Source organism: Sciurus carolinensis, chromosome 19, assembly GCF_902686445.1.
Source record: "Sciurus carolinensis chromosome 19, mSciCar1.2, whole genome shotgun sequence".
Taxonomy (NCBI): domain Eukaryota; kingdom Metazoa; phylum Chordata; class Mammalia; order Rodentia; family Sciuridae; genus Sciurus; species Sciurus carolinensis.
This window is the reverse complement of record NC_062231.1, coordinates 24479412-24500486: the sequence shown is the minus strand read 5'-3', so window position 1 is coordinate 24500486 and position 21075 is coordinate 24479412. Positions and strand designations below refer to the sequence as shown.

Here is a 21075-nt window from a genome sequence, read left to right as displayed (position 1 = left end):
TCTGTGCTGTGTTAAACACAGAAGCAAATGATGTAAAAGACATTGTCCCATCTTTGATAATTTTATTCTTTAATGGAAAAAATAGCCAAAAGCTAGGAATTCTGATAAAGTGAGAAAATTATTCTTGTAATGGTATGGGATGTTTTGGTATCACTAAGGAAACACATACACGGGCATTGGTAAAGGGGTTTGTGAAAGAAAGGGATACTTTGGTAGAGTCATGAAAGGCTCTGATCATAAGACCAAACGATTACTGTATATTTTATGTTGGTAGGTGTTCTGATTTGAATTTAAGTCATTATAATATGAATATGAGTCCCAAAAGTTCCTGCATGAAAGTAGGAATATTCAGAGGTGAAAAGGATCAGATTATGAGAGCTGTAACCTAATCAGTCCTTCCTAGTTTGAATGGAGTGACAGGGTGGTAACTCTAGGCAGGAGGGTCTGACTGGAGGAGACCCTCCCTTCTTTCTGCTTCCCAGCTGGCATGAACTGAGTGCCTTCCTCCACTATACCCTTCCGCCATGATGTCCTGACTCACCTGGGGCCCAGAGCCATGGAGTTGGCCTATCACAGACTATATCTCTGAAATTGTGAACCAAAATAAGCTTCTTCTTTTCTGAGTCATTCTTGTCAGGTATTTTGGTCACAGCTGACTAACACAGCAAGTGATCATGTTTTCTTGTATGATTTGGTTTACTAACCACACAGCCTTATAAGATAGAAGCTATTCACATCTCCATTGGTGGAATTAGAAAGTGAGAATTTAGAAAGTGCAAAGACTTCCCCAAACCTGAGTAAGGATTAGTAAAGTGGAGAAAGGGAGATGGAATATCAGATCCAGGATGAGACTATACAAAGACACCGAAGTTTGAGAAAACCTGCTACTTAGAGGAACTGAATAACACTGTTTTAAGATTAGAAAGAGATGGGTATAGAGGGGAGCCATGAGCCAGATGGCATGTGATACTAAGTATGTTGTAAGATATAACCTCTTAAAGATCCTAAGCAGGAGGGTACCTGCTCTGATTTGTGTTTCATAAATTATGGAGACAAGAGTCCAGGAGACACAGCAACGATGATGTCTTGCTCATGCTGATCTCTCTTTCTTAGACCTAAACATGTACTCCATACATCCTTTGTTGTTCTGGGCTTGGGATGCTAAAAACGCTCTTTCTGCTTTTCTGTCTGTTTCCTTCATTAGTTTTGCTAGTCCAGGAAGGGAGACTGGCAGGCTGGGAGGCTAGAGGGGTTTGTTTCTTCCTACTGCATTCCGTGTAGTGTTGTCTCAGGCTACCCCCCACCCCAGCACAAAGAGCAGCCATCTCTTGTTTTGACACCTCTCTCTAAACCTGGCTCCGCATGACAGAAGCTAAAATTAAGACAGAGGCAGCAGATACTCCATGTTAACTTTTTACAAAGGAATTTTATAAATCTCTTCTTCTAGATCATCATAAAAAATCAACTGAATTTTCATGATGTTGTAATGCAATAGGCCACTTCTCACACACGTTGATGGTGTTCTCATAACGGGACATTTATGTTGGATGTTGACCCATTCATTCACATGTGAGTATTAATTCATTCAAAAGTATTGGTTCTGCATCTGGTCCTGTGCTCCTGTCATGGTAATGATCTGATTTTGGGATCTTTCTAAAGGCTCATCAATTTTGATCATGGCTCCCAACTCATGATGGATTTGCTTAATCCGCTGACCATCCTTACCAACAATAGATCCAGCCACATCTTTGGGAACAATTACTTGTGTGGTAATAATAGGTCCACCAAGATCACCATATCAGTCACGACCCCTTACATAGGAATAATCCCATCCAGAGCCACCCTGTGGTTCGTGAGCCATCTGCTCTCCTGATGGGCTCCAGGTAGCGTTGCAGATGCCCAAGTTTCATCAGCCCTGAAACCAAGCATGCCATCATGGCCATCTTTAGGTCTTCCTCTTCTGTCGCAGGTCATTAGATCTCCTCCTCTAGGTGGTGGTGGTGGAGGAAGAGGAAGATTCCAAGCTCTGCTCCTACCCTGTCCACCTCACCAGGAGGAGGAGGAGGCCATAATCTCTTCTAGAGGGACGCATGGGACACCCACCCCTACCAGGTGGCATTCCGTAGCAACTACCTCTTCCCCGTATGGGAAATCCCACTGGACGTCCACAGTGGTCATCAAACATCATTATAAAACCACCATAATCATATGTTTCATCATAAAAACTAGCATCATAAGACTGCACGTCCTTTGATGGGGACTCAGATACGAGATCCAGGGTGATCCTTACGCTCTCTCCCACCCTCTCCCGCTTTCCTCCACCAAGGAGGACTCTGTCAGCGGAATGAGGGCGGTATTCCTACTGCCGGGTGAGTGAATTTTATTTTGTGTTCATTGTTGGTGATTTAAACCCCCTTCCCCCTGTAATTATCATGAGCATCTTGCTTTGTGGTCACTGTAAACATCTTGGTGGGTGGGACAGGGAGGAAAGTAACAATAGTCCACATGTCTCTGGCATCTGTGTGGAGCAGCACGCATGCAGAATGTAATGCTGTCTTGTAAGAAACGTTTTATGATTTTTAAAATAAATTTAGTGAACCTAAAAAAAAAAATTTGTCACAGACTTCAATGCAGAGCACAGATGCTATGTGGATACAGCCACGAATAGACAAAAAAAAAAAGATTCCTTCTCTTTCTCGGCTCACGCCACAGTGCAGAGACCATAAATCAGCAAAGTGCTTTACAAATAAAATAAGATGCCTTGATAGGGAGAGAATGTGTGTGACGTTAATGACAGAAGGGGTGGGGCAAACCGTATGCCTGTTTAGAACGTGTTTGCCTGTAAGTTACCAAAGAGGTGAAGAGATCCCAAGGATATTTGTGATGTGCTTCATCAGAAGTTGGAAGGTGGCTGGTTTCAGGGTTGATCCGGCAGCTCAGCCAGGTCCTGAAGCTTCAGACTACAGCTAACTTTCAGTTCCACCATTCTTCAGATATATCGGCCATGGGTCCTCCTGTGTGTCCACTGAGGGCTACACAGATTCCCATGCCTGGGTGTTCAGCAAACGAGAAGGCAGGGGCCAGGATCCAGCGGGGAATCTTAGCTGCTCGGGGCAGAACCAACCACCCTAGTTGAAGATGAGGAATGGCTGTGGGTTTGTGTTGGTATTCTGCAGATCCTTTGATAAAAAATGAGCGTACGTGCAGAACTATATTAAATTTCCCCCCCAAACTTGCAGGTGATTTTCATGATTTTGAGTGTTTGCTTTTACACAAACATTGGCTTGACACTTAATTTTTCTCCAAAAGACTGTAAGAGTCGTCGCCGATTCGCAGAGAATAAGAGGTTTTAATAACCTTCTGCACACATAATTATGGCACTCTTAGTGTGGTGAGCTTTACACAGGTGCTAAGGAAATTGGAAAAAGAACCCCAGTCTGACAGTTCATTCCACCTGAGAGCTAGTCACTGTGGGAGGTGTGGCTATCCCCAGGAAAATGCCCTTCAGATCCTGGTTATCTGGATAACCTTTGGTTTCTAGATTAATGACTTTTTGAACATACAGTCTTTCTAGAAATGGGTATAATTAAACTTGTCACTCAAGGGTACTGTATGATTTAATCACTTAATATTACATAAAGCTCTCTGAGATCCTTAAGCAAAGGGTCTTATGAGATGCAGAACACCATTATCAAGACACAATTTTAGCATCTTGCTGAGTTCTGAGAAATGACACTGCAGAGACCCTTCTAACACCCACAGATATTTACCCTGTAAACAAATGGTACTATTTATAAAGCAAGGCAACATATATTCAGCAAATTATAAGGATGTCTGTTATCAATAGAGACAATAATAGAAATGCCATTCAACATTCGTTTCTGGCAATGTTAAATAGTAATGTTAAAACTTCTTAGATATGTAATTTGTTTATTTAGACATAGCCTCATGCATACTTTTATTTAACAGTGATTCATTCTGTAATTCTAATGGGGGAATTCGGAACACATCAAATTCCTAAGTCTTTTGGAGTGGATTAATTTTTGCACACAGACTTCTAAATCAAGTATATTTTCCTGGATATACATGTCAGGATTATAAAAATATCTGTAAAACTCAACATTTGTACCTTGAAAAGCAAAAGCTAGAATCTATTTTAATAAAAACGTTAGGATAGTCTTGCAAATATTTATTTGTTGAAGCACTTGAAAGACACCTCTCCAGAGATGGAAAATCCCACCCGAGATCAAAGAGGGTGGAAAAGGAAAGAAAAAACTGGTCAGTGGCAAGGACTCCTTCCTCCCGCCCATACCATGGCTTCCCTGTATGCACAGAGCATTCGTAAGGATGACTGCAGGCCCTGAAAGTTTAATAAGCAAGAGTGCACCCATATTTTATGCCTATGGTGAACGAGTATCTTTATGTACACAGATGATTGCAAATGTATCATTTCCAGCCTCTGTTTGGAGAGAAAAATATAACTTTTTCCCTGGCAATTTGAAGAGCTGCGTTGGGTAGTGTTGTATAGTGAATTACAATAAAAAGTTGAAGTACAAAAACATATCTCTTACTAATGCCTCCATGAACCATGCTGCTTCTCAGCAAGTGTCTGACATTTACGTATCTATGGTACACAGACACTCTTTAAGGCTAGACATGGGGGAAAACATACCCAGTAGGTGTGCACCTGTTTTCTGCTTTTACAGAGCAGTGACACAGGAAGGGTATGTCTTACAGCAATCCAGAACACACACTTACCTTGGAATTGTTCAAAATAACGGTCCTTATTGGTGTATATCAGCTCTGGCACTTTTGGTTGATTTTTTTTTTTTTTTTTTTTTTTTACATTGGAGACTTTGGTAAAAGGGAATATGGAATTTGCTATTATTATTAATACAATTTTTTGCTCACAGAGATTTATAATTATCTCATGTTCAAAGCACTACCTAAGCACTGGGCATCAGCAAATTATATGCTTGAGCTCAGAGAGTTTGCATTCTTATGGAAAGAAAGATAATTTGCTGTTCCTTGAAATTTAGAAAAACAGTCAAGAAAGTGAAACAAAGACATCAAGAATTTCAAAAAGTTGAAAAGGAAAAATTTGTCATCATATAAACTTATCTCTTTATAAAGCAAAAACAAAACAAAACAAAACACAACAACAAAAAAAACCCCAAAAAACCAAAAAAGAAAAATTTACCCAAAAGAAAAACCTTTCCAAGAAAAGAAATGATAATAAAGAAAAAAAGAATCTAAATCTGACCACTGCAATGAAGCTAGACCAACCAGAGAAAATATTTCATACAACAATGAAAGCTCATCAATTTGGGGGCTCTTTTTTTTTAATTTTTTATTTTTACAGATTGTATTTTGATTCATTGTACACAAATGGGATACATCTTTTTGTTTCTATGGTTGTGCACAATGTAGATTCACACCATTCATGTAATCATACCGGTACATAGGATAATGATGTCTGTCTCATTCCACCATCTTTCATACCCTGCCCCCCCCATTTCCTTCTATGTAATCTAAAGTTGCTCCCTTCTTCCCTTCCCTTTCACCCCCCCCCATTATGTATCATTATCCACTTATCAGGGAAAACATTCGACCTTTGGTTTTGTGGGATTGGCTTATTTCACTTAGCATGAAATTCTCCAACTCCATCCATTAATCTGCAAATGCCATAATTTCATTCTTCTTTATGACTGAATAATATTTAGTTGTGTATATATACCACAGTTTCTTTATCCATTCATCTGTTGAAGGGCATCTAGGTTGGTTCCACAATCTAACTATTGTGAATTGAGCTGCTATAAACATTGATGTGGCTGCGTTACTGTAGTATCCTCATTTTAAGTCCTATGGATATAAACCGAGGAGTGGGATAGCTGGGTCAAATGGTGGTTCCATTCCAAGTTTTCTGAGGAATCTCCACACTGCTTTCCAGAGCAGCTTCACCAATTTGCAACTCCACCAGCATTGTATGAATGTGCCTTTTGCCCCACATTCACACCAACACTATTCCTTACTTTCCATATTAAACCTCACAACATTTTACCATTGACTTTGCATTTGGCACTTTTTATTAAATAGCAATTAAATGTTTTTCCACTGGTTGTCAACAAGATTGACATAAAAATATATATTCCAGCCTGTATTGCTACAGCATCCATCTCTGGGGTGGAGGAGGAACAGTCCTGTGTGGACCTAAGAGTGCATGACCACATTCCTGACTGGCTGCTGAACCCATCTGATTCCCTCCATTCATTCACATTCCTTGCCTGGGCCTTAGAGATGCCTGGTTTGGGGTCCATAGATTATAAGAAATTGCAACAGAGATGTTACCTGTGTTGCATTCATGAATTATGTATTTGAACCTTAATTCATATATTTTGATATTTTAATAACAGCCACTGTTTATTGAGCATCATCTATATCAAGGGACATTAAACTTTATTTATAAAGGAAGAGATAGCAAATAGTTGTGTGTGTCCTCTGGTATCTGACCCAGTCGGCCGACTCTGCAAAGGCAACCATACAATGCACAGCCGATGGGTGCAGTTGTATTCCTAATTAAACTTTGATCCAATGGACAGTGAAATTCAAACTTCATACAATGTTCACAGGTCACAAAATTTTATTCTTCGGATTTCTTTCCAGTCACTCACAAATGTGAAAATCCTTTGTGTTATGGACTGAATTTTTGTATCCTGAAAAATCCCGATTTTGAAACCCTAACTCCCATAGTGACTATATGTGGAGACTGAGTTTTGAGAAGGTCATTAGGGTTAAATGAGATGATAAGAGTGTGATCCTCATTGGATTGAGCCGGTGCCTATGTAAGAAGAGAACAGATTTCTTCCTGTGAGAGAGGAAGAGATCCCTCACCGGCACTGAGTTAGCCAGCACCTTTGACTTCTGATCTCCAGAACTATGAGAAAATAAGCACCTGTTGGTTCAGCCACCCAGTCTATGGTATTTCATGAGTTGACAAAGACATTCTGAGCTAGCTGGTCGTGAATCAGGGGACTCGGCCTTCTTGCTTGAGTTGACCAACCCCTGGTCCATCTGCCATGTTCTATCGCCTATTCTTGAGAATCTTAAGGATCAATAGATATGATTTCATTTTACATGACAAAGGTGGAATTCCCAATGCTGCAAACCTAGTTAGGGTTGAGGCAGATCTGAGAGAGAGAGAGAGATACTGAGTCCTCTCTGAGTTTTCTTTTGACCTGTGTGCTCTGGTTCTTCAGCTCAGAACACCATGGATACTTCTACAGTTAAACCGCAATCAGTGAACTTGGTAAATATTGGTTAAAAGATAAATATGTTCTAAAAGTCCTTATTTAAGACAAAGGTCCATCTTCCCATTCTATCCTATCCTTGGTCTTCCAGAAAACATTGCAATGTGTCTAGTTGCTTCCCCCAAATGGAAAGGGCTTTTTTTTTTTCTTTTCTTTTTTTTAAGCAAATGTTTTATTCCTTCTTGGCAACCTTCACTCTATTAGAATGCCTTGCTAAAGACAGAGTCCAGGCACGCTGCTGTTGGGTTCAGACTCACTGGGAGAGTCACTCCTGATTCCTTTCGCTTCAACCCATCCATGAGGCGCGTGGTGTGCTGTGTATTGAATCTTTCCTGTGCAGAAGTCTTAGTCATCTGACATAGCCACCGGGAATCCTTCAGCGTCTGACTCACTACAACTCACTTAAGAACCCATCTCGCAGGATGTTCAAGAAAGTCATTCACAAAACTGTGCTCTTCCCTGTGGACACATCAATCTGCCCTTCAAAAGGGCCCAGCGGGTGATTTTATATTTTTATGCGCCTCTGGTCTCAGTTTTGGCCAGAGGGATATTAAGGTCACCAAGAATAATTTGGAGATTGCCCAGGACTTGTTTAAAAGTTTTTTTCAAGTCTGACTGACAACTCTGACATTTAGAAATAGATAAGAAGATATGAATATTTGAAATCATGTGATTTTTTTTTCAAAAAAAAAAAAAAAAGCCATCAGCAATATTCTAACCAAGCAAACAAAGGTTTTTTCTATTCCTTTGTCCACATTATTGCAAGGAAAGGATTATGAACCGAACAAGTTCACTTTATTAGTCCAGAACCAATCCCAGGTAGCCACTGTTCGGCAGAGAAAAAGAATTCTTTTTGAAGTTTGCTCTTTCATCTTCGGTCCAAGCAGTTGGCCTGTTTATTTCTCATTGACAATTGGAAGAATCCAGTATTGTGCTTCCGCTGTGCGCTCAGCGGCACCACTGGACTGGACTGGAGAAGGAGGGCTTTGGTCTCTCCTTCCCTCCCCTTAGCACGGAACACCTCTCCTTCCCAGGAACGGGAGTGCAGGTGCTTTTTGCTAAATTGCCTGGATTGCCAGCCACCAGAGGACTCAGTGATTCTACCACGAATGAGTCTACCTTTTCTAAATTTTGTTTTATTATTGCATCATAATCACACACCAGAGCGAGATTCGTTGGGAAACATTCATCCGTGCACACAACACAATGTGATCTGTTTCATTCCCAGGAAGCTCCCCGCCCCCCATTGTTACGTGTGTGGAAGACAATTTGCTCCACTTCACGTTCAGTGCTTCCTCTCCCCCTGCCCTCCCTCTCCCTGTGCACAGGCTCAACTGGTCTTCCTTCTATTTATTCACTGTTTATTTTTTTAACTTGGTACATTATAGATATATGTGAGAGTGGATTTCACTGTGATATGTCCATATACATCCAAAGCATCATTTGGTCAAATTAATTTTGCACCTCCTCCCCTTTCCTGTCTCTGCTCCCACTCTCTCAATCTCTTTCTTCTACTGGACTCATCTCTCTTCGATTTTCATGCAATTTCCCCTTCTGACATTCCTGCTTCTCTCGAGCTTCCACATGAGAGAAAATATTCGCCCCTTGACTTTCTGAGTTTGGCTTATTTCACTTAGCGTATTTTCTTCCATTTCACCCCATTTACCAGCAAATTACATAATTTCATTCTTCTCTATGGCAAAATAAAATTCTACTATGTATGGATACCATATGTTCTTTAAACATTCACCTGTTGATGGGCCCCTGGGCTGGTTCCATAACTTGTTTATCGTGAATTGTGCTACTACAAACATTGATGTCACTGTATCACTATAGGATGCTCATTTTAGTTCTCGTGGATAAATACCAAGAAGCTAGGTCATATGATAGTTTTATTCCTAGTTTTTTGAGGCATTTCCATATTATTTCCAAAGTGCACTATGGTTATACACCAACAATTAATTGATATCCCTTTTGCTCCACATCCTTGACAGCACTGGTTATTATTTGTATTCCTGATGATTGCCATTCTAGCTGGACTGAGTTGAAATCTCAGTGAACTTTTGATTGTCATTTCCCTGATTACTAGGGAGGTTAAACATTTTTTTTTTTTCATATATTGATTGCCTATTTGCATTTCTTTTTTTGAGACGTGTCTGTTCAGTTTTTCTCCCTGTTTATTAGTTTGGTTATTTGGTTGGTTCTTATTTGGGGAGGTGTTAAGTTTTTGAGTTCTTTATAGATTCAGGTATTAATCCCTTCTTGGAGGAGAAGCTAGCTAAGATGTGTTTCCCCTCTCTAGGACACATTCTTCAAACCATTATTTCCTTTGCGGTGCAGAAGTTTTTTAATTTGAGGTCATCCAGGCTTTTGATTCTTGGTTCTATATCTTGAGCTTTGGGGGTCTTGTTAAGAAATTCAACATAATAGAGTTGACGCTGTGTTTTTTTTCTAGCATTGCAGAGTTTTGGGTCTAATTTAGACGTCTTCAATCCACTTCGAGTTGACTTGTGCAGGGTGAAAGATAAGAATCTAGTCTCATTCTTATCTAGCACCATTTGTTAAACAGACTTTTTTTTTTCCCCCTCTAACATATGTTTCTGACACCTTTGTTAAGTACCATATATCTGTCGGTCTGGAGTTGACTCTGTGTCTCCTAGTCCATGGGTTTTCAGGTCTGTTTGGATTTCATGCCATGCTGTTTTTGTTACTATATCTCTGCAGGATAATTTGAGGCTCAGAATTGCGATGCCTTCTGCATTGCTCTTCTCACTCAGGATTGCTTTGACTATTCTGGGTCTCTTATTCTTCCAAATGAATTTCAGGACTGTTTTTTCTAGTTCTGCGAGGAATGTCGTTGATATGTTGATGGAGATTGCACTGAATCTGTCTCGCCCGCCTCACTTCCCCTTCCTCTGCTCTTCTACTGGTCTCTCTTCTGTTTTCCTGAGATTTCCCTTACGCAGATTTATAGCAGCACAGATCACAATAGCCAAATTATGGGACTAGCCTAGTATTCATGAATGGATGAATGCAGAAAGAATATGTGTTATATATATACAAAAGTGGAATTTTATTCAACCATAAAAAAGGTCAAAACCGTTTCACTGGCAGGAAAATGGATGGAACTGGTGAACATCATGCAAAGTGAAATAAGCCAGACTCAGAAAGTCAAGGGTTGTATGTATTCTCTAATATGTGAAAGCTAGAGAGAACAAAAGAGGGGGCTCTCATGAGAAAGATGGTAAGAATTTTGGTAAGCATTTAAAAAATTATACTTCCTAAGGAATCATTTATCAGCATCCGAGAGTAGGGTTCCATCTGTGGGTTCAGATCATTTCTTACACAAAGAATAAATGGAGGGGCTGGGGTTGTGGCTCAGTGGTAGAGAGCTTGCCTCACATATGCAAGGCACTGGGTTGGATCCTCAGCACCACAGAAAAATAAAGATATTGTGTCCATCTACAACTAAAAAAAAAAATACTAAAAAGAAAAGAATAAATGGAAAAGCTACTTTCAGTAGTACCCATGGAACTTATTTTCACTAAAACTTCTCATATTATCAGCATTTGAGTGAAGAAAGGTGGGATTCCTTTTAAGTGATTGAACAACAGAATTGGTGGGTCATTTGGCAGAAATGTGTATCTCTTAGGCTTGTGTCACCAGACTCTTTTTCCCTTTAACGAGCCTAGTGACATGATGGGAAGACCCCAAGAAGGAAAGATCGCTTTCACCCTGCATGTGTTCCTGGGGATTGAACTCCAAACCTTGAACCCCAGACCTTGCGCATGCTAGGAAATGCTTTACTACGGAGTTATATCTCCAGACCCATCCTTAACACCTCAAATGCCAGTAGAAGCTTACGAAAACCAGAAACAGAAACAGAAGAGGCACTTGTTAGCAGTCCAAGGACACCTGCAGCATCCACCCTGATACATCTACTCTCACCTGAAATGTAGCTGGCACCACGTAATAAGAAATGAGAAGCAGCGATTTATTATATCAATGTCCAACAAGGCAAAGTTCAGCATAGACTGTGGTACAACCAGGTAAGTAGACAGAACAAGGAAAGCAAAAGGAGCGAGGTGGCTGGATCGTTAAGAAAACAAATTAAAATAGCAAATACATACCAGTGAACTTGAGTGCGTACTGTAGAATTACATAGGCATACTGTATTTTATACACATTTTATCTAAATATACACAAGGATATTTATGGTTCTCTCTTTTTTTTTTTTTTTTTTTGGTGTGTGTGGGGACTGGGGATTGAACTCAGGGGCACTCCACCACTGAGCCACATCCCCAGCCCTATTTTGTATTTTATTTAGAGACAGGATCTCACTGAGTTGCTTAGCGGCTGGCTTTTTTTTTTTTTTTTTTTTTTTTATTGTAAACAAATGGGATACATGTTGTTTCTCTGTTTGTACATGGCGTAAAGGCATACCATTTGTGTAATCATAGATTTACATAGGGTAATGCTGTTTGATTCATTCTGTTATTTTTTCCCTTCCCCCCACCCCTCCCACCCCTCTTTTCCCTCTATACAGTCCTGCCTTCCTCCATTCTTGCCCCCCTCCCTAACCCTAACTCTAACCCTAACACTAACCCCTCCCACCCCCATTATGTGTCATCATCCACTTGTTAGCGATATCATTCGTCCTTTGGTTATTTGAGATTGCACCTGGCTTTTTTTGAGGCTGACTTTGAATTCGCAATCCTCCTGCCTCAGCCTCCCAAGCCCCTGGGATGACAACGTGCGCTCCCCTGCCTAGCTCTCATTTATGTATATTTAAATGCATTGCATAGCTATATATTTTAGTAGGTATCTATTCTATAATATAATATAAACGTACACTTGGTTATCTCAATTTAAATATTCACTTGGAATGTAATATCTTTTATGCATCCTGCAGGCTGAGGTTTTGCATTTAGCACAGGTCTTACGATGGGTTGCTCTTGAGGAGCAGGGTTCAGAGGACGTGTGGGAGTGGAGGTATTAGCTTTGGGGAAGCGAGTTCAAAAGAGATGCCTGGGCAGCGATGGAGGCTTTTACTTTTTGATTCACTGCACTTGTCTATTTTTTATTTTTCCCTCAAGTATGGATTTTGTAATAAAATTACTGAAGGAGTTTAAAAATGTGACAGTAGTCACTATTCATGCACTGATCTAGAAAGTCTTCCTAGGTTGAAAGAAGCTCTACTCAAGTCCAGTGGCCCTGATCCTCTGCTGGAGGAGCTGAGAAACTCCGTGGACCACCCCACCTAAGTCCCAGGGGCCACTCTCCACGTCTGGAAGGCAGGGCCGCTTCTAACCCACAGTTTGAGATGTGTTAAACGAATTTTATGAATCTCAAACCCTACAAATGGTTAAAGGATCATCTCTTCTTTTGAACCACACATCTTGAATACTCCTGGATACATTGCATTTTTTAAATAAAATTTCAGTTCTTAATGTGTGCTAAAACAATGTTCAGTGTGTCGGAAAAATGTTTAGTTTTCTTCCAGGGAAGTAAAATATCTAAGATGAGTTTTTCTTTTATTTTTATAGTGCTTGATAATTGTCCTTTCAATTTTCATGCTTGTGGGTTATAAGAATATAAACCCATTCCAACCTGTTAAATTTGAAATTAAATATTAATGGCTTCAACAACAGCAATGACAAACTCTGGCAGAAAAGATCCTTTATGATTGTAGATTAGGATGCCATAACTTGACTATAAATTCTAAATCATAATCTTCCATTTCTATGGCTGTAATTGGCATAGAGAACACTAAAGCGTCTTTCAGTAATTGCCGCTAAATTACTGAATCATAGTTATTCTCAGCTTAATAATTAAAAATATTTCAAATGCCAAACTTGGTTTTGTAGGCTCTCAGTATTAAACCATTCGGTGATAACTAGACCTTGCTTAGCTATGTTAAAAAAAAAAATTCCACTTAGTCATTTTAGTTATGACTGTGAGGTGTAATTTATCAAAAGCACAATGAGAGGTTATCAAACTCTCATTTCAGTAAGAGAAAGAGGAACATTACCCTCAAGAGATAAATCTTTCATTAAACTTTACAAAGACCTTAAGCCAGCTCTACCCCATTTATCATTGCTAGTCTTCCAGAATACACCAGCTGCCGGTGTTTAGAAAGCAGGACAGGGCAGCCCGCCAAAATCAGAGCTGATGGCTGGTAGGACGGATTAAACTTCTCCATTTTTTACACGTTCATTCACCTAAGAAAATCACTTTAAAATCAGCCACGTTTGGGAATGACTTTGGGTATTGTATTCAACGATTTAATAAATGTTAACGTTATTTTTTTTTTTTTGAAATGTGGTAAAAATTTCTCTATAACAAAAAATCTTGTCAAGAGAGGAGAAAAATTCCCAGTTTCTCTTACATTCTCATGAAATCTTGTTTGATGTTATCTTTCTTATCACTGCAAAATATCAATTTGGCCTTCGGACTCTCAGAGTCTGAGTAGAGTTTTTTATGTTTGCAACCACTTGAAGTCACTTTTATTGCCATCAAAATCGCCCTGTTTCATGTATATTTGTGCTTTTGATAATCCTCTGGAACATAAGCATCTTGAGGCAAGGATCATCCAGTCCAGTCCACTGTATCCATAGTACCAGTAGAAGGCCTGGGCCCCAGTCACCTTTCTGTTACTGTGACAAAATGCCAGAGAAAACAACTTTTAGGAGGATACACTTATTTAGTTCATGGTTCCAGAGGTGTCAGTTCATGGCACACTAAATTACCATTTCCCACCTAAAATAATTTTTAAAAAAGAAGCAAAGGCACAAAAAGTTGACAGATATTAAAGAATCGATGACATTCCCTTGACCATTTCTTTTTTTTCATTAGTTGAAGATTTACTTTCAGATACACAGAAGGGAGAAGCTAGAGGTATTTCTTCAGGGGAGATTTTTAATTCCTCTTAATGTGATTGATTTCATTAATTAAACAATGTCAAAAGAAATTTAAAGTAATAACCCAGAAATTGTGACTAACTGAGAGGAAAATCCCTAACATTTGATGAACAGAATTGTAATAGATATCTAAATTCTTCTTCCTGATACAGCATTTTTTTTTTTTTTTTTTTTGCCTTTTAAAAATTCGATACCAGGCGTTGAACCCAGGGATGCGTAACAACTGAGCTACATCCCCAGCTCTCTTTTTAAAATTTTTCTATTTTTGAGACAGGCCCTCACTAAGATGCTGAGGCTGTCTTTGAACTCTTGATCCTCCTACCTCAGCCTCCCAAGTCGCTGGGATTATAGGCACGTGCCATCTCATCTGGCTTCCTGATACAGCTTTAAAAAAATGGCTTCATTGCATACAAGGTTTAATAAGTCTGTATAAAATGCAAATAAAACTACTAAAGTCTGCAAAGACTATAATTTCAGTAACTTTTCTATTTTCCCCCAGTTATTAAATAGACAGATGCATGCGTTATATTTGTTTTACTAATAGAACTTCTTTAATTGCCATTTGCTTTGCCGTTTGCTTTTTCCCCCTTTCTTAACCAAATTCTGTGAGCTGATCATTCTTGCTCTCTACCTCCTACTACAAAGCAGTCAGTAACTTGAGTTTATAAACTGAATTATTTGGTAAGCATTGGTGCTTCTGTGCAGATGTGGACCACATATCTGTAACGTGCAGCTGAAAAGGAAATAGCCTTTAGTGAACCACCTTTTCAGTTGTATCAAACTGAAATCATTAAGTTTTATTTAAATGATAATAAAAAATAAATATGCAGGTGGCAACGTGGAGCATGATCTCATAATCCAGGGAGATGCTGTCCTGGAGGCTTGGGAAGAATGTGGGGATAGGGGAAGAGACTCCCGGGACTGGCGCCTGTTGGATGCAGGCTGCCTCTCCTCCAGGTTTGCCCCGGTAGGTTCCTGATTTCACTGAAACTCTCAGGTGTCAGGAGACCCGTCAGTCAGGATGATGATCTGGGCACACAGAACACTTGAGTTCTATGTTGGTGATTGAACATGCTTTTCCCTTTATTTTTTTTTTTTTGTTTCCCTTTACTTTTAAGAGTCAGGTTGGATGGTACTGGTGTTCCACCAGAGAGCTCATAAAGCCAGCATATTCTGCATCCATGGACTCAGTCAACCTTGGATCAAAGATATTTTAAAAATAATTGTGCTTAACACATACAGGCTTGTTTTTTTTTTTAATCATTAGCCCCTCAACAATAGAATTGAACAGTCATTTCCATAGCATTTATTTATTTATTTACTTATTTTCTCTTAAAGTTTTTATTATATCCATAAAAATACTAAGACTTGGCTACGGTAATAACTTTTACAAAGTTAACTGGAGAGCAAGAATGAGGACCCCATTTAGACTCATTCAGTCCCTGTTCCATGGATCAGACTTTGCTGAAAATATGTCCAACTGGATATCCCTTAGTCAACTATTATATGTGTCATTAAATCTGTGTATTCCTCACACTTAAAATAACTTCCTACCCATTATTCACTGTTGTCAGTAATAAAAACAAAAACAAAAACAAAAACAAAAACAAAAAAAACCAATAAATTACCTTAGATAACCCTTGGGACATTTGATTATTCTTAACTTCCCAAAGTTCACTAAATTATTTCATTCGGGGGCCAGCTTCATGATTTTAATATCTTTTCTTTGCCTTTTCATGGTCTCACTTTTGCCTGGATTATTATAAGTGGTCCTTTGGTATAGACTCCTGTGATTCCAAAAATAAACCATCTCGTTCATTTGTTGCTGGAAGGCCGATTACCCTATAACTCAGTTACTTGATTCATCAATTCCCAAATTTTCAATTCTGTGAAGACAATAGCCGTAGCATTTATATTGTGTTAGGTATTATAGGCAAGGGTGGGAAAATATTCAAATTTGGGCAATATTGGATTGGTGGTGCCTCTGAGACTACTAACTAGAGGTGGTCACTACAAATGGAGACGTGCATCCAAAGCTCAGATGGGTCATCTGGATCGGAGTCCGTTGACAATCAGCAGTAAGGTGGTTATAGGAGCCACAGGGGAAGCAGAGGACTGGGCTCATGCATAACTGTTCAGCAAGGGGTGGTGAACTGGAGAAGTGACCGGTCAGGAGAAAGGGCATCGTGCTTCTGAGGTCCATGCAGGGTGGGAGAGGGCCTCCATATGGGGAGGTAATGGAAGATGAGGATGATTTCACTAAGGTTTGCTTATGCAGACTCTCCTTGACCTTGACTCCCCGTGTCTGCTGACGGGATCACTCTCCTCCTCCTGGAACAAGGAGGACTCCTTTCTCTTGGGAAATGTATGCCCTGCCTTTTGACAGACCCGGAGGAGAAGCACGTTTTCCCTGTGTTGGCCATTGCACAGGTGACTTTGGCTCATAACAGCCCATATGCCAAAGAGGACTTTCTGTTCGGATTGCTGTCAGTAGTTCACTGTGATGTCTCTGCGCTGCTCAGTCCCTTTTGTAGACAGAACTCTGTACATGGTTGGAGCTTCTGAATGCTCTAGAGCCAAGGATTCGCCCCATTTCCCAGTGCCTTGTCAAGTCCCTTTATTCTCCACTCTGTCGGGTGCTCCCCATGTAAAGTGGACAGAGCAGATGCTTGTGCTCCTTGGGCAGTGGATCTGTTTTTGCAAATAAGCACAATGGCTTCTGAGATTTGCAAATTGCTTTTACATCATCAGACTTTCAAACATTACAAATGTAGTAGACATTGCATACAAAGCTAATAAGAAGGGGTGGAAGTCAATAAACTACCCCTTTGGACCCTATTCCTGTTCTGCCCCAAAGTAACAAATATTAGCAGTTTCACATACCCCAATTCACCTGCCTCTTTGTATAAGCAGATGCCATTTTTTCTTCATTTAAAATAGGGTCATACAGTATATTTCACCCTAGATATTTTTTTTTTCACTAAATAAGGTATCATGAGAATCTTCCCTTTCAATATACATAGATATAACCTATTTTTTAAAGTTACATCATCTACCCCAGTTTTTTCAAATATTTCTTATTGATGACCATTCAAATCATCTCTGGATATTTGGTGCGATATGAAAATACTATAAGAAATATTATGATATAGATGTCTTTGTATTCTATTACTTTTATTTCTAGAAGAGGGGTTCTCCAAAATGGTACTTCTGTGTCAAAGAGTCCATATATTTTTAACTTTAGTGGATTTTTTCCAGATTACTTTCCGATGAGGTTGTATCAGCGAATGCTCTCATGAGCAATGTACAAACATACTGCCCATTTCTTTTGAGAAGGAATTTAATCTTGAAGAGAAAAACTCATACCACCATTTCTCTTAGCAGTTTCTTTGGAACTCATAGCAAGGGTAATTACTACCTATCACCACCCCTTCTATTATTTACTAATAGTAGAGGGTAGTTTATTTATTAGTAGCAAATAATAAATGGAATTACAGCACGACTTTATACATTTAATATGAATGCATGTGTTCTATTTTTCCTGTTCCTCTGGAGAACTCTAATGTACTGAGTAATTGGATAGTGAAGGCCAACTGGCTTATTCCACTTTAGATATTCTCCCTAGTTCCATTGCATTCCTTCTTTATACTACCATTGCTGATACTCTAAATTTAATCCTCCAGAAATAATTTCTGAGTTAGCACATCTAGCTCAAATGTTAGCACACTGAAACTCAAACGTATTAGAACATAAATAAATCCCTTACCTCATGGGCCCAAGAAGCATTTTGATGCAGGAGCAAACCCTTGAGCCAACATGCGACCTTTCCTCGTGCATCTGGGGCATGTGGGAGAATGTTGGGACTGAATAATTTAGGTACCCGATTGTGTTGGGTCAAACCAAATGAGGAGGAAAAAAAAAAAGAACTAGGCTATGAAATCTTCATGAGGTGACATAAGATGAGACAGAGGCCAAACTCTGGTGTACTTTTAAGAGCGGGAAGTAGGAAATGTTGTCTGAAGAGCACAACTTATAAAATGGAGGAAGTAGCCCCTCAGACAGAGCTGAAAAATTGCTGTGTGGCTTCCAGATTGGAACCAGCTGTGGCTTGTTGCCAGGAGCCACCAGGGTAAGGGATGGCCTGTCGGTGAACTTGGGTGTAATGTCCCCGGGAAGATTGTCTTGATCTTCATGACTTCATAAAAGAGGCAGTAGTAACTGCACAGGGTCAGAGGCCAGCCACGTTGGGTCCAAGATCCGCCTGTGTTTGAAATAGAGACTCCTAAACCTACGTGGAAGTGGATTTTTCCCAAGTTCTTGATAAAACCCATCAGGGGCTAGGATTCCTCATATCATTTATCAAGGTCCTGAAATACCCTTATGTAAAATGAGTGCCTGCAAAATTACCTGCCTTGACTATTCATCAACATAATCTCCCTCTGAAATCAGACTTTAAAAAATCTTACTTTTCTCCAATACCCCAAAGCCTCAACTTTGTGCTTCTGTTTTCATACTTCTGATTTTTTTCACGATATATGTAATACCAAGTTGCAAAAATGCCATCTGTCTTTATTACTCAAAATAATATTGCATTTAGGTTTTAGGCATCCTTGATCGTTTTAATGCAAAAGTCAACACAGGGTGTTTTCCGTGGTTCTCTGCCCTCCTCACACCGGACTTTGGATTCTGCGTACATTCCAAGTGACTTTTAGAAGCAGACTGAAGATCCTGGGCTCTGAAAAATTCCTTCTTCATTTTTGTCCTCTTGGATGCTTATCAGAATACTATAGAAAGGAGAAGGCTTATAAACAAAGTAAGTTCCGTTTCTCAGAGTTCAAGAACATAGAGGCTGAAGGGTACTGGTGGTGTTGGATTCTGGTGAGGACTCTCTTCCAGGATGCAGAGGGTCAACTAATCATTGTACTCTCACATGGTGGAAAGAAAGAACGTTCTTTTTAATAAGGGCACCAATCCCATTCACGAAGGCTCCATCCTCATGACCTAATTACCTCTCAAAGGTGATTACTTCCTAATATCATCCCTCTATAGGTTTGTAATCTCAACGTAAGAATTTTGAGGAGGTATACACCTTCAGTCTGTTACCCTTTCAGGTTAGAAAATCCAAACCTTCCTATGATCAGTCGATATATTTCTCTTAGTTCTCAGTTGCTATCTGTGTACTCTTCTTGGATAATCAGGTTTCCATGTACTATTTAAGGTCAGTGGCAGAAAGGAACTTGATCAGAGCAGCCTAGGTAAAAACATAGATTAAAAATCCAAAAATATTCACTCTTTCCCAGAGACTAGGGACTCCTGAATTCCCAGAGGGAATGCAGCCTGGTTAGCTTTTCGCTGAGCAGAGAAAAGGGAATGTCCATTTAGCATTTTTTTTTTCTGCTAAGTCTATTACAGGAAATAAAGAGTGATTTCTGCATTAAATTGTGAGCATAACCCTGCCATATAACCACGTGAATGGATCTTGTTTAGTGAACTACAGCTATCTAAGAGCAGTGACTATCAAATTCTAACTTGCAAACAGTCAATATTTGTGCAATGATTCAGCCTTTGTCTCTTGTCAGATATCACTCACGGATCACATCATTTGCCCCTCATGCCGATCAGGGCTGAGTCACGATCCTCTCAAGACAGCCTTGGAGCAACCGTAATCATTGACCTGGAGTTGCTCAGGAGATAGAACCCATTTTCCACACCTGGCTTATTGGAGTGTACTCTAAAGTGACCAAAATGTTATTTGAACATTGCCTCTGTTCACCCCTTGTTAATGAATTGCACTTGGATAAAACAAACAAAATAAGCTCAATGAAATTGCAGAAACTTTGAGTCCCAAGAAAGCAGATATTCAGTATTTGGATGTGTTTCTTCCAAACCACAAAGAAATTTCTGTGTTTAGAATATAAACAGATCATTCGCCCCACACACATTTTGTTACCAATATCTCATATGCCACCCCAAAGGAAGAGATCAATGTCAGCTAGGTAAAGATTGTTACCCAGGACAGAGTCAAAGGTCCAGGAGAGTAAGGAAAGATTCTGCCAGCGCAGTAGGTAACTTAATGTTCTATTCAGAACCTAGAAGAGATTGGCTTAACACAAATCGAAGCTGAAAGAAGCTTGGAATGGCCAAAACTGCATTTGCTTTCTTTAATATAAAGAATATTCAGTTCTTTTCCATGACTGCCTGTGCTGATTTTTGCAGGTTGTTATTCCCACCCGTGTGTGTGTGTGTGTGTGTGTGTGTGTGTGTGTGTATAATATTCCCTGAGAAAATAAAATATTGTCAGCACTGCAAGATAACTAGACCAGCCCAGTATAGAAATACCTGTCTGAAATTAAAGTCTTTTCACAGGTTAACTCTGACATTGCTGTTTATAGTACTCTGTATTGCTTCTCTTCCAACATGCTCTCTTTAAATAAAACAATATTGTTTATCTTTTAATTTTATTGCTTTTGTTTCTTTTTCATGTTATATATACTGATTTTTTAATGTGTTATTAGCAGCCTCCTTTTATTCAAGATTTTCTTTGTGTAAGCAAAGAAAGATTTTTAAATTTCTGTTTATTTATTAACTCATACTTTAAATCAACAGATGTTTTATGACTGGCAATTCTCCCTGACTTGTGTGATAGTGTGCAGATAAGTCAGAATAAGGCACCTGCTTTTGTGGAGCTTATATGCTAGTTGGGTAATAAAAATTTATGGTGGAGTAGTATCTGTGCTATGACTTCTTGATCTGGTTTGAGTATGTCCCCTGAGTTTATATGTTGGCAGTTGGTCCCAGAGACCTTTAAGAGATGGGTTTATCCATTCATACACAATGAAATATTATTC

The 21075-nt window shown here is 39.4% G+C and overlaps 1 pseudogene; it reads right to left on the bottom strand.

Moving 5' to 3' along the window:
- Nucleotides 1-1585: 1585 nt before the first annotated feature.
- LOC124970981 (heterogeneous nuclear ribonucleoprotein K-like) lies at nucleotides 1586-7660 on the bottom strand (annotated as a pseudogene).
- Nucleotides 7661-21075: the final 13415 nt, after the last annotated feature.